The sequence below is a fragment of the Nuphar pumila genome, chromosome 2, assembly GCF_984573655.1.
Source record: "Nuphar pumila chromosome 2, dmNupPumi1.hap1.1, whole genome shotgun sequence".
NCBI classification, from domain to species: Eukaryota; Viridiplantae; Streptophyta; class Magnoliopsida; order Nymphaeales; family Nymphaeaceae; genus Nuphar; species Nuphar pumila.
In genome coordinates this window covers 134,286,765-134,300,230 of record NC_143250.1, presented here as the reverse complement: position 1 = coordinate 134,300,230, position 13,466 = coordinate 134,286,765, and the positions used below count along the sequence as shown (strand labels likewise).

Sequence of the window (13,466 nt, the reverse complement as noted above, 5' to 3'; positions counted from 1 at the left end):
CAGCCATAAATACAAATATTGGATCCATTTTTGTCTTGAATTTTGGAGATCCAATCAATCTAAGTTGGAGCCCTCCTATTGGCCAACTCTTTTAGAGTGTCATTAGGGAAAGTGTGAGGTGGACACTTAAGGGGTTATTCAAAATTCAACCACCTCATCACCTTCCCTATCGTGGCCTCATGAAGTGCCACCCACTTTAAGCCTCTTATCAATATTGGTTGCTTTTTTATTGGTCAAGATTAAGGTGCAATGACACACAAGAGGATTCAAATCTTGTTCTCTCATTGGCCTTTTGCAAGGTGACCTCTCAAAACCTATTGGGAGGCCATGCTACTTTGTCTCCCACATATAAAACTTTTCCAGCAAAAAGGGTTGGGGTCTTTTGGATATTTTAAATAAAATGTCTGAAAAAGAAAGGATAAAGGAAATAGAGAGAGTCCACATGAGAAGGTCGACTACTTTGGAGGAACCCCAGTTAGGGTTCGTGTGAAGGATACCCTAGCCAACATAGGGTGTTGTTGTCGCTTGAACTTGTTTGTGTTTGAACTTGTTGGTGGCTGCCATTTTGGTGGAGCACCATTGCTGGAGAAAATTTCCATTGTTGCTGATGTGAGATTGACAAGATTGTGTTCGTAGTCTTGCTAGTTTGAGATTAGTAACCATTGGAAGATTACATCTCCTTCCCTATCAACTTGTGAATCATTGTTCGTGTAGTTGTTTGGCTAACTCCTCCTTTGTCGGTTTGGCTAGGAACTTATGTGTTGCTGATCTTGTATTTGAACAATTGTGAACAATGGTTTTATTTCAGATCGCTAGATTGTTGATTTATATTGAAAAGGTTGGATTTGATTGCTATTTTTCGAAAGTTCATTTTGTGAAAGTTGTTTCGAATATTATTGCATATTTAGTAGATTTTGATCTAACCAAAGTTGGGTTTAAGGAGGAAGGGATTGGTTTCATTGTAGAATTGGATTAGAAGTGTTTTCTCTGTAGGTTGAACTTAAACATGTAACTAAAATCAGATAAATTAAGTTTTGGTTTGTTTAAGGTTTTATTTGTTCTAGGTTTGAATTTTCCCTTCTATCCCTATCTCAGTAAATAGATCATATCTCCCTTGATATTAATCAGTTTATACGGTTCTTAGACTCATTGAAAAGCTTTGGAATAGCTCAACAACTCTCATGTTTTGACCATTATGTGATTCAATCATCTCTAGTTTGAAAAACATACTTGAATTTATGATTGAGTTTTATATGTGCTTGCTTTTCAGAGTTCTGGCATAACCTGACCTACCTGTGGTATTTTATGCATAACTCTCTCGTTTGTGATCGAAAAAATGCATAGTTTATTTTGACGGAAATACATTTCTTGTTTTCAGCATTATCGCTGTAAAAAATAGCCGAAAACATGACAGAGTACCTCTCGAGTGACTGTTTTGTCCTTCGTCAGTCCGCCTCATTGATTAAATCATATTTGGACCATCTGAAATAAAAAAATTTGATTTATGTTTTGCTGAAAAGATAACTAGACCATTTCCTCGTAGAATTTTTTGTCCAAGTGTTTTATCAATATCTCTACAACCAGAGATTCATTTTAGGCGATATAGGATCCGTTGAAAGTATTGTTCTGTCATGCTTCTTTCTCATGTTGGGCATTTCCCCTGATTAAGAGTTCTTCTGAGCCAAAATCTAGTAGAAACATAATCTCTCTATGAGCAATTTCAGTTTTCAAAAGAAGCTTTTGTATTTTAGTAGATTTAAGGTGTCCATTGTGGATCGACCCACTTTCGGCCTGCACCAAAAGGGCAGATTTTTTTTTTTACTTTTTATTCTCATCAGTTGAGTTAGTAGCTCTCAACCCGTCCTCCCCAACAACTTGATCGGTAGAATGCCCTCTTCATCTCATCTAATAAGAGCTTTTGCTTGTAGTGAGTTTGACCTTCTGCAACTGATTATATGATTAGTGGTACGACTAAAGAATCCAAGAACCCACTCTATAGGTACAATATGATTGCACAAATATTTGTGCATTAAGCACATGATCACCCTTAGGGCCTGTCAGGTGTGGGACCCAAGACCTGATGGAGGGTGTTTGGATGCTTAATGCATAAATTTTTGTGAGCACAAATTTTTGTACAATCATATTGCACCTGATCCGGACTCACTCTATCACATGCTTGCAGCATATCTAACTCGAGAAATCAGGCGACTGAGATTGATAAATGCAATGGCTGGATGCATTCATTAAAGAGAAATTTTCAAATGTACAAACTTTTGTCTCTAATTCATATGTCCACCAAACTTTTGGAGTTTTTCAATTTGGCACCAAAGGTTTCTCACTATTAATCAAATGCCCCCGTTCCTAAACTGTTGTTAGCTTGCCCTTGAGTTAGCACTAACTATTGTTTTAAAGTAACTATTTTTCCTTTGAAGCAATTGAACTGCACTTATTGGCTTTTCTTACCAACCCAAACCTAATTTATATCCAAACTGATTTTATTGTGAAAAGCTCAGGTGCCATCACATGGCATAATTTTTGTACCTTATCCATTTGATCACCCTCACTACAAGAAATCATGTCATTACCAACCAAAAAATTAGTGACGATAAATTATTATCGTCAATAATTTAATCCTGACGATATTTTATGTCATAGTAAAAACATTTATTGCCGATGATATTTTATCGTCACTCTTATCCCATTGGTAATATGAATAGAAAGACGCAAAAGATGGTTAGGAAGAGATATTATCGATGATATTGTCATCAATTTTAAATTACAATGATAATTAATCGTAGCCAAATATCTTTTATAATTATGATGATAATTCATCGTCGCCAATAATCAGACGATGATAATTATCATTGATTTTAACCAATAGCCGACGATAATTATCGTTGGCTTAAAATCATATAGTCGACAATATTTATCATCGATTTTAAACTAACATAGCCGATGATTTTTATCATCAGCTATGTTCATTTTTTTAATTTCCTATCCTCCATCTTGGGGATAGGGCCTATCAGGTATGGGGCCCATGACCTCATAGAGGGGTGATCAGGTGCCTAAGGCACAAAAATTGTGCCATGTGATGCCACCTAATCCGATCTCAATTTTATCCTTATTAAGATGGTGCAATGACCTGTCCATAGATAAATGAGGTAGACAGTAAAATTTTGATTATGACACAAATAAAAATCAACGAAGACATAAAATTCATTATACATTTAAAATAAGATGCTTGTTTGAAAAAAGTGCATAAGAAAATATAACTACCTATACTATAAACAAAATCCAATGGCTAAAAAAAATGCTTACTATTAAGTATGTCAACGAGTCTGATATAACCCGACATCCGAGTCTGATCTAATTAGTTAGATTCAGGAACTAAATCCTTTTTTTTAGTTGGATTGAGTTAGCATAAGTTAAAAAAAAAATGAACCGTACAATTCAATTGTTGCAAGGGCTAAATAGTAACTTTAAAATAGTAGTTAGTGCTAACTCAAGGGCAAGCTAACCGAGGTATTTTTCATGGCTTTCATGTGTATGGTTGCATTCTTATGTACTTTTTTGAGAAGAATGGTTTTTATTTCTTCAAAATCGAAATTAAAATGAGTTCCCAGGATGCCCAACAGGTTTTAGGGGAATTGTGAGTATTTTAGGAGAGTTTTGGGAGTATTTTGGTCATAAGGTTCATAGTTTTTTGACTTAGAGTTGACCCACCATGGTCAGCTGTGAGAAAGTCATATCTAGCACTTTTTTAGTTGACCGGATGGCATGCTTGTAATTTTCATTTGAGAGAGAGGTTAGAAATGAGTCCAAAAAAACCATTTGATATTTGTTTGGCATAAAGGGCAAAGTCAATGTTGCAAGGCCTGGCTACAGCCCAGTCTAGCCAACCCCAGCAAGTCAAACCCTGCCAAGGTCAGTTCGACTCAGTCAGGTGACAGGTACATTTTGGGGGTTGGCTCTAACTTAGTTGAATCAATTAAGTTTGAACCTAGTTGGCCAACTAGGGTCTCCTGCCCCTCCCTGGTTAGGATCTAGTTGGATCCTAAATTCAAACTAGGGCAGATTGGGCCAGACCCGGTTCTCATTTTTAAAGCCCTTCATAATCGGAAGCGGATCAGGTCATGCTGAACATGAGCGTTTTTGCTCATGCTGACATCGTGGCCATCCCATTTGCATTTAGAAAGCTCAAAAGTCAACAAAACCACGTGGCATTCATCCAAAATGCAAACACACGGCCACGATGTCAGCATGAGCAAAAACGCTCATGTTCAGCATGACTTGATCTGCGCCCTTCGTAATCTCATGATTTCCCCCTCTCTTGCCCTAATCCTCCTCTCATGCCCTACCCTTCTTCCCACACCCTCTTTTCTCCTCTCTGCCTCCTCATGCCGGTGGTGCACCACCACCCTCTTCCCCATGCTATCGGCGAGTTAGCCTACCGTGGAACCGTCCCGCTCCCATCCTTCTCCTTCTTCGAGCTGAGTTGTGGAGGGCATCCCAGCTGTGGGAGCCTAGAGGAAGGACCGACCAAGGTAGGCTGGCCCTTCCCCTCCTTCCTCTTCTTCATGTTTTTTTTCTTCTCCATCTTATTTTACTTTTTGTTTTTATTTTTCTGTTTGGGTCATCCTCAAGGAGGAGGAATTGCAGTTTGGATACACATTTAGGGTTGCGATTAGCATTCTAGGTCTTGTGCTTGTCAAATTTTACGATTAAAGGTACGTTCTCGGCCCCTCCTTGCATATAGTGGCATGTAGTAGGCGTTTAGGGCTGGCTGATTTGGGGAAAAGAGTTTTTTCCTGTTGTAGATATAAAAAAAAATGTGATTGTGGATGTTGGATATGCGATTTTTCCTAAACAAAAAATATGATTGTGGATATTCAATATGTGTTTTTCCCTATATATATATATAATTGTGGATATTGAATCTGCAATTTTCTTATTGTATATGTATATGATTGTGGATATTGAATCTGCGTTTTTCCCTATTATAGATAAAAAACATATATATGTTGCTGATTTGATGAAGTATGTTCTTTTCTTATATATATATATATATATATATATATATATAGAGAGAGAGAGAGAGAGAGACTTGATGAAGAACATTTTTCCCTGTTATATGACAAAAATAATAATAATGTATATCTGGTTGAGTCGGTGAAGTGCATTTTGCCTGTATGGTTTCAAAATTTTTTTGCTGTTAACGTATATAGCTATACTGCCCTGTCTAGTTCTAAAAATTTTCTGTTGTTGCATACGATGGTGCTGCCCTGTATAGTTTTAAAAAAATTTATGTTGTACGTAGCTAAGCTGCCCTGTATGGTTTCAAAAAGAAATTTGCTATTATTGTATATAGATATGTTGCCCTGTATAGTTCAAAATTTTTTGTTATCATATATACATATGCTGCCCTGTATAGCATGAAAATTTTTCTGTTATCATATATACATATGCTGCCCTGTATAGTTCGAAAAATTTTCTGTTATCGTATATACATATGCTGCCCTCTATAGTTCAAAAAATTTTCTGTTATCATATATACATATGCTGCCTTATATAGTTCAATTTTTTTTCTGTTATCGTATATACATATTCAAAAAAATTTCCGTTATCATATATGCATATGTTGCCTTGTATAGTTCAAAAAATTTTCTTTTATTGTATGTACATATGCTGCCCTGTATAGTTCAAATTTTTTTATGTTATCATATATACATATGCTGCCCAGTATAGGTTCAAAAAATTTTTTGTTATCGTATACACCTATGCTGCCTTGCATAGTTTTGAAAAAGAAAAATTGTTGATGCATATAAGGATGCTGCCCTGGTTAGTTTAAAAAAAAAGTTTGTTGTTATCATATATTATTATGCTGCCCTATATAGTTTTGATTTTTTTTTGTATTAGAGCACACTATGAAGCCCCCTGTGTGTGGAACAATATTTAATATGATTTACTATGTGGTTCACATATTTTTGAGGAGGAAAAATATATTTTTAATTATGATACGAGGTGCTGTCCAGGTGCATTTGCTTTTGAAAATTTCAGTTATGAATTTAGATGCTGTCCATATGCATTTGTGTTTGAAAAAATATATTTTTAGTTATGATTCAAGGTGTTGTACGTGTGTAATCGCTTTTGAGAATTTTCAGTTAGGATTTAAGATGTTGTCCATATGTATTTGTGTTTGGAATATATATAGTTTGATTCGAGGTTCTGTCCGTGTGTATTGCATTTGAAAATTTTCAGTTATGAATTAAGATACCATGTGTTTTGTATTGAATATATATATATATATATATATATATATATATATATATATATTCAGTTATGATACCTAATGCTGTCCATGGATATTCGAAGGAAAAAGAAATTTATGATATGATTAGCTAGATGCTTTCCCTATGAGCAGCGATTTTGAAAATACTGTTATGGGAATACTTAGTTCCCTATAGGCTTAGATTCTTGAAAATTTTGATGTATGGCTTTTATGTATTTGTGTGATAAACGAATTGAACTTTGTTTAAAAAAAATTGTGATATTTGTTGCTCGTAGGAATTTAGTTGATCTTTGTATACGTGGGCCTTAGTAAGTCACGTATGTTGTTTTGGGATTTGTAAACTTGAGATTTACGAGTTTCCAATTTTTCTCATAGTGTGGATCTTGGGGAATGATTTTCCCAAAGTTGAGCTTACTATAGGATTGTAGTAAGGCCTTAGTTGAACATAAGGTTTGGAGCACCTAAGTGACACCAAGGGTGCAACGAAGTGATTGCACTAGTTTGAAAAAAAATATATCTCATAAGTTAGAAAAATTTAGTGTAGCTTGTTGGGAAAGGTCCTATGTACCTAGAAGGTATGTAGTAAACTAAATTAAAAAATTTAATTTAATTAATTATGAAATAAGTTACACAGAGATGTTTGGTTGCGTCCTAAAAGATGGGGTAACCTGTCACCTTCAGTAACTTTGTGCTCGCCTTATAAGCAAGTTTACACCAACCCCGTGGGATTTCACTGAGTTGACGATGGATTCCTTCTCAGCTGATGATGTTGTGTTGTTATGGGCCCCGTCGTGGTCACTAGGGTGGACCAGTCTCCAACCACAATGACTTATGGGACAAAGACTCTTTCGTGTTAGAGATTCAGCTACGTACGCTAGCGGTAGTGCACTACGACTTGTTCAAAAAAATGAATGCCTTAACAAAGGGTTCTGAACCTTGGTATTGGTGTAACTGAGTTCTCATGGGGTTAATAAAAGATATAAAATACCCTTGTTTGAAAATATACCCGCATGTAGACCAGTAAGTCTATAGCAGCCCAAGGTAGTTGTGCTCTTGTGGAAATAATAATTCTATTGAAACTTAAATAATTGTGTGTGCATTATGTAGAAAGAAAAAGAATAACCTCAATGGAGAAAGAAATTAAAATATATGCATGCATCTAGGTTGTGCATGTGTTCATTGAGTTTTCTCTTGAGTTAGAGGTTGACTTGAGTCAAATCCCACTGGTAGTCGGGTGTTGGACTCATGTGGATCTATGGACTTGGTTGGAGTTCATTTAGGCTCATCGACCTATCCATATTCGCTACCGCGAGGTGGGTGGTCGAGTTTCCTGCTGAGACTGGTTGTTTGGTCTCATCCCTGCTTTGTTTCCTTTTTTCAATTACCCATAGTTTAGCATGCTTTGGAAGTGATGGATGCAGTGGACTTGAGTATATCTAGAGCTAGATCATAGACCCATTATATTTCTTCGGGCTCTATGTATTTTGAGTCTATCATTGATATTATTTTAAATTATAATTTTTGTAAAAGTATATTTACAGTTCACCCAATTTTGTAAATTGAACTTGTGAATCAATGGATGTGACTGTTTTAAATCACTGTGTTCAATGTTATGCTTTTAGATTTGTCGTAATGTTTTAAAAGAATGTTAAAATTTGTTTTCTTTCACTGTGTGATCATTTAAAAAAAAATGGCTCAACTTTTCGGGGTGTGAGACATTTGGTGTTAGAGTAGAGTTCCCAGAATGGTCCAAGATTCAAACCAAAAGCTTGAGATCCGCACTCTGTTGTCTGCCTGACCTGTTAGTGTGGGTAGTAGTTCTTTAGAATGCTTTGTGAGGCTATTTGAGTTGATTGGTTGTTTGTCGTATGTATAAGTTGTAGAGCCTATAACCATGTAGTAATTGAGTTTTGCTTTTTCATTTTCTAAATGTCGTGGTATCTCGAGGATTGGATAAGACAAAGGGACTTTATCTTTAAAGCCCTCGTGACCCTCACCCAGACAGTCCAGACCCAGTTTCAGTCACAACCGCAGACGTCACAGGGTATCATATATAAGTGGTTCATGGATTTGGATCTCCATTCTTTCACGATAAAATCAGACCCAGAGCAAGCTGAATTTTGGATCCAATAGATCGAAGCCGTGCTCGAGATCTTGGGAGTACTCGATGATAAGAAGACCCTTTTTTGTTTATACAGATTGGTCAAAGATGTTGCAAGGTGGTGAAAGACCACCAAGGAGATTTGTTTTGGTAAAATTGCCACCATACCTTGAGAGGAGTTTAGATCTACCTTCCTAGAGATTTACTTCCCTGATTTCGCTAGGATAAGAAGACCCAGGAATTTTTGGAGCTGAAGCAGGGTAGTTCTACCTTGTTAGAGTATATGAGTTGATCCTGACACCTCAAACGGTATTGCCCCAATACGTTCTCGACAGAGAAGGCCCGAGTGCTAAAGTTCGGCCGAAAACTTTGTGACGGACTTTGCAACAATGTCTTTGTGGGGTGACTTCAGATCCTACTGGAGGCGATTGAGGCGACCAACATCATCGACAAGGACTGGAGGTCCTCCAAGAAGAGTCAAAGAAAAGTTGAGCCACCATAATTGTCCTTAGGAGCAAAGAAGGATTCAAATAAATCCTTCAAGAAGTCTTTCCAGAAGAACCATCAGAGGAGGAACCAGAGGCCAGCCCCATACTAACAGTAACAACGGTTCGGGGGCAGACAACAACAGTAGTAGAGACAGTCTGCTTGGGAGGTGCCAGAGATGTCAGTGGGACCACAGGGGGATAGTCGTGTCCCAGGGAGACATGCACGTTTCTACATTGTAGCTAGAAGGGTTACTACATCAGGTTTTGTTCATAGAGGTTGATAGCACCCTAGCCTTTGTAGCAACGACCATTGTTGTAGGAGATCCAGCTTCAGCAGACTCTCGAGCAGCAGTCCCAGCCGGTCCAATAGCAGAAAAGGACCGTGGGCCTTGTGTACGCAACTACAACAGATGAGGCAAGTTTGAGTCATCAGGTTATCGAAGGTACTTTAGATATCACTGATTTTTCTCCATGTGTGCTGTTTGATTCCGGTGAGACACATTCTTTTGTCCTAGGTCATCGTACACATTGCATCTCATAAGTCACACCATGTCACTTGGCATTATATCATGCACCATTGTTAGTTATAAATGCCATCTTTGTCTTTTGATTTATGTCTTGAAGTTCTTTAACATCATGGTTAGATTGTCTCATCAATAACATTTATATTGTAATCATTTATTCATGTCATCTCATTTAACTCACAAAAGTCTATAAGTTGATCCTACAACAAGATTTTTTTTGACAATTTTTTTTGCAATCTTTTGTTGATTTTATCCAAATTGGGTTTTTCATAATGCATGGATCACTATCATAGTTTTTGCATTAAGTGTCATTTTGAGTAAATAAGTTAAAAATATGTTTTTGTCTTACTGCATTTTGTCTTGCTTGTTTTGTCTTGAGACTGATAATTGGTTGTCGACAAGACCTTTCACTTTGTACGACTATTATTATGCCAGGGAGACCCTCGTGTAAACCAAGGTTTCTTCTTTGTCTTGAAACCGATGATTGGTCATCTGCAAGACGTTCCGCTTTGTACGGTTGATCATTAAGCCGGGGAGTGAGGAAAATCTAGAAATGCATTTTGACAACATAATCAATTTTCGTCTAAGATGACAATAGCAACTTCAAGCAAGCTAATGCCAAGTATCTTCTATATTTTTTTCTCAAAAAATTGATCTTTCATGAGTCAGAAAAATTTATCTTAAGAACTTGCTTCGGAATCATCTTTATCAAAACAGGTCAAATCAAAGCATTTCATCATTCATCATCATGTCATATGCATTTTTCTGCATGGTACTAACAAATTTTCTTGCAGCTGACATAGTTCTTAAGAACCCAATTGTCCCATGTTCTATTAGGAAAAGCCTACCCAATCCTATCTTAAGATCATCTTGTAGATAGATGGATATTAGGTCCATTGTCCCACGATTTGATGAAGCAATCTAAAACTCATTCGATGAGGTCATAAACCATCATAAACTCTGTCCTTTGTCGTATGGGACACACGTCATCTTTGAGAAGTATCTCATCCATGTTTTTCAAAAAGTTGAAAAATATCTCAAAAAAAAATGTCCTTTTCAATGCCTTTTAACCAAAAACTTGTCTTTGTCTTTTCAAAAAGAAGTCTTTGTCTTTGGCAAAATCATCAGTCATCTTTCGTGCGATTTCAAGCGACAAGGCATTTGTTTCATCTTTGTCTGACCTCATTTAGCAAGACTTTTCACTTATATCACCGAGTTCAAGGAAAACCCTTGTGTCAAACAAACGCGTTTGGCTAAACCTCAATGCCTACATGACTGGCACAACAAGTAGTCCCACTTATTAAGCTACGTACAGGTCTTTAGCTATCATCTCGCACTGCCAGTTGTCTTTGTCTTTATAAGATCTCTTTTTCGAAAAAACTTTTTCAGAGCCAATCTTTTTCGTTCTTTTTCAGTCGGTATGTCTACTTCTTTGTTATCGATCGAGCTTTGCATGATCGGCAACAAAGAGGGGCATCTATAGACATATAAATTTTGACTAAGTCATTTCATGTCATGGGTCGCGCACCAAAATTCAGTGTTTTTGACATATTTCAAGGTTCTACGAACTTCAATTGCTTTTTTTGGCCTCCAAAATTGCATGTTCAAGGATTTTGTCCCAAATAACAATTAAACTAGAGGTTTTCTTCTTTTCAATAAGACAAAAAATTAGGTCAATACAACATCAGAGTGAAAAGTTATGACCAAAACAATGTGACTTGTTTAGTAAAAAAAATTTGTTTTCAGATAGGTCTCACTTTGAGCAAATTTTTGACTTTTAAATTGATCGAGTTGGGTTTTTTTACTCAAAATATGAATTATATTTGAGGATGTTAGATTTTCAATGCATAAAAAACTACCTCAAAGAGACATCCGGATATGAAGTTATAGCCGAAACAAGTTGACCTGTCGGGCCTATTTTTGTTCAAAGTTATAACAATAATTAAATTATCGTTAACTCAATTGTCGTTATTACTTTCATGAATTGTCTTTATTACTTTTTTTCAATATTTGTCATTATTAACATTTGTTGTTATTAGGAAACAATAACGACAAATGATACACACAAATAATTTCCTACTAAACTTGCACTTGGGATAACTATAAATAAAGTACAGGGACAAACAATAACGAGGGTTGGAATATTTTTGCCGACACCTATTTTTGCACATGGCCAACTATATGTTGCATTATTATGCATTAGATATTCAAATACAGTCAAGGTTTATATTGAAAATAATAGATTGATTTGGAAATATGAATTTGTATAAAAAATATTGTCTACAAGGAGATCTTATCGCATTGATTACTATTTTTGCAATTGCTTGTAGATTGAAACAAATGCTCTGGAAAATATGCTATTTCTTCAGTGATGACATATCGTGTCCTTAAGATGAGCTCACTCAAGCAATTCACAAAGAATAAAAAATTATCCTCAATGTTTAAGATGGTCATTGAAACATCAATTGTAAGTATATACATAGACTCATTTTTTATTATTTTCAATTCAATATTAAATGTTTTAAAATTATTTTTTTATATTTTGCAGGGAGAACATCTTTGATGCACTTTTTTAATATATATAATCTTTCATATCGCTCATTTTTTGTGCCTGGATCAATCTATCACATAAGAAACTTCAATGTTAATCCAACAAAAGAAGATTTTGGTCACGTATATGACAAGACAGAGTTGACCATTGGATCAAAAGCAATAATACAAAAAAGAGATCAATAAAGACATGTTACAAAAGGTACAGTAAAAAATCATTTTCATTTGTCTCATTTGATTCATTACCATACTATAAATACATGTTACCAAAGGTACAGTAAAAAGTTGCACCTTATTATTTATGAGTTGTTGACCATGTTACTTCTTTATCTAACTTTTTTGCATTGAACAAATAGATATTATTGGCATAGTTTTGAAAGCTGAAAGATTCACTAAGAGGAAAAGAAAGGATTCTTATGACAATTTCATATTGTGATATTTAACAATGATAAATAATGTGTAATTCAGTTATTTAAGTATTATTCTTCTAATAATTTATTTTTTACTGATTCCTTTTATTTGTATAATATATAGAGATGATCTTATCAAAGCTATCATGTCTCATTTTGATGAAGAAGTGCTTAATTCATGTCCTTTATGTTCTAACATTAACAATAATGAAGGTTACTAGCTATGCAAGGTTCTCAATTTCTTCTACAGATATGACCATCCCAACAATTGACCTTGAAACAAAGCAAACATAAGTTTTTTATGATTGGTAATTTTTATAAAATACTTACATGAAGCAGTTTGTTTTAAAAGCATGAATTTCATGTAATATAACATATTTTTTACAATTGTAGGTCAAAAAGACAAAACACTTTATTCTTTTAAAAAATTGTATTAAAAACTCTTGTTAGTAACAGCTAATAAGATCATTAACTCTATATCTAATAAACAACTTGATGATATAGAATCTATATGTATTGATGATCTCTTGATACAACCCGAGAATTACGTAAGTTCCATCAACCATTCAACTTTTTAGCTCATTCTTAATTCATAATATATTAATAACTTTTATTGATTTATAATTTATAGGAAAGGATCTACAAAATACATGGAGAAATTGTTCACACTAATTTCAATAGCATGCCATGATATGATGCTTGTACAGAATGTCACAAAAAGGCTATTGTGGATCATGAAACATTGAAAGCAATTTGTGCTCATTGTGGAGTTGTTTCTACCATAAAAAATAAGTTCTCTCTTATTCTGAATTTATAAATTATAGATGCAAATGTCTTTCTTTACCTTGTATTATCAAACTCATTGTAGGTATCTATTGAAGATCACTGTTATGGATAAGAAACAAAAAGAACTTGGTGATCTGCACAAACTAACAAAAGGGGAGGTAAATGTACAATTAACATGATTATTGAATCTTATCAAACTTGTGTACTAAAGCATAATGTTTATTTACTTAATTTTCAGCATGAAAATGATACACTTAGTTTGGAGGCTGAATTGAGCATGAAAACAGATGGATTTTATGATTTCTTTGTATGTTTGGA

The 13,466-nt window shown here is 35.1% G+C and overlaps 1 long non-coding RNA gene across 2 annotated transcripts; it reads left to right on the top strand.

Annotated features, from left to right (window-relative positions):
- The first annotated feature begins 4,405 nt into the window (after positions 1-4,405).
- On the top strand, positions 4,406-12,885 carry LOC149847185 (uncharacterized). Of its 2 annotated transcripts, XR_016430362.1 has the most exons (4): positions 4,406-4,544; positions 4,645-9,321; positions 11,733-11,869; positions 11,951-12,885. It is a non-coding gene; the product is annotated as an uncharacterized LOC149847185 (long non-coding RNA). The 2 variants fall into 2 exon arrangements; XR_016430361.1 differs by having other exon boundaries at positions 4,645-11,869.
- Positions 12,886-13,466: the final 581 nt, after the last annotated feature.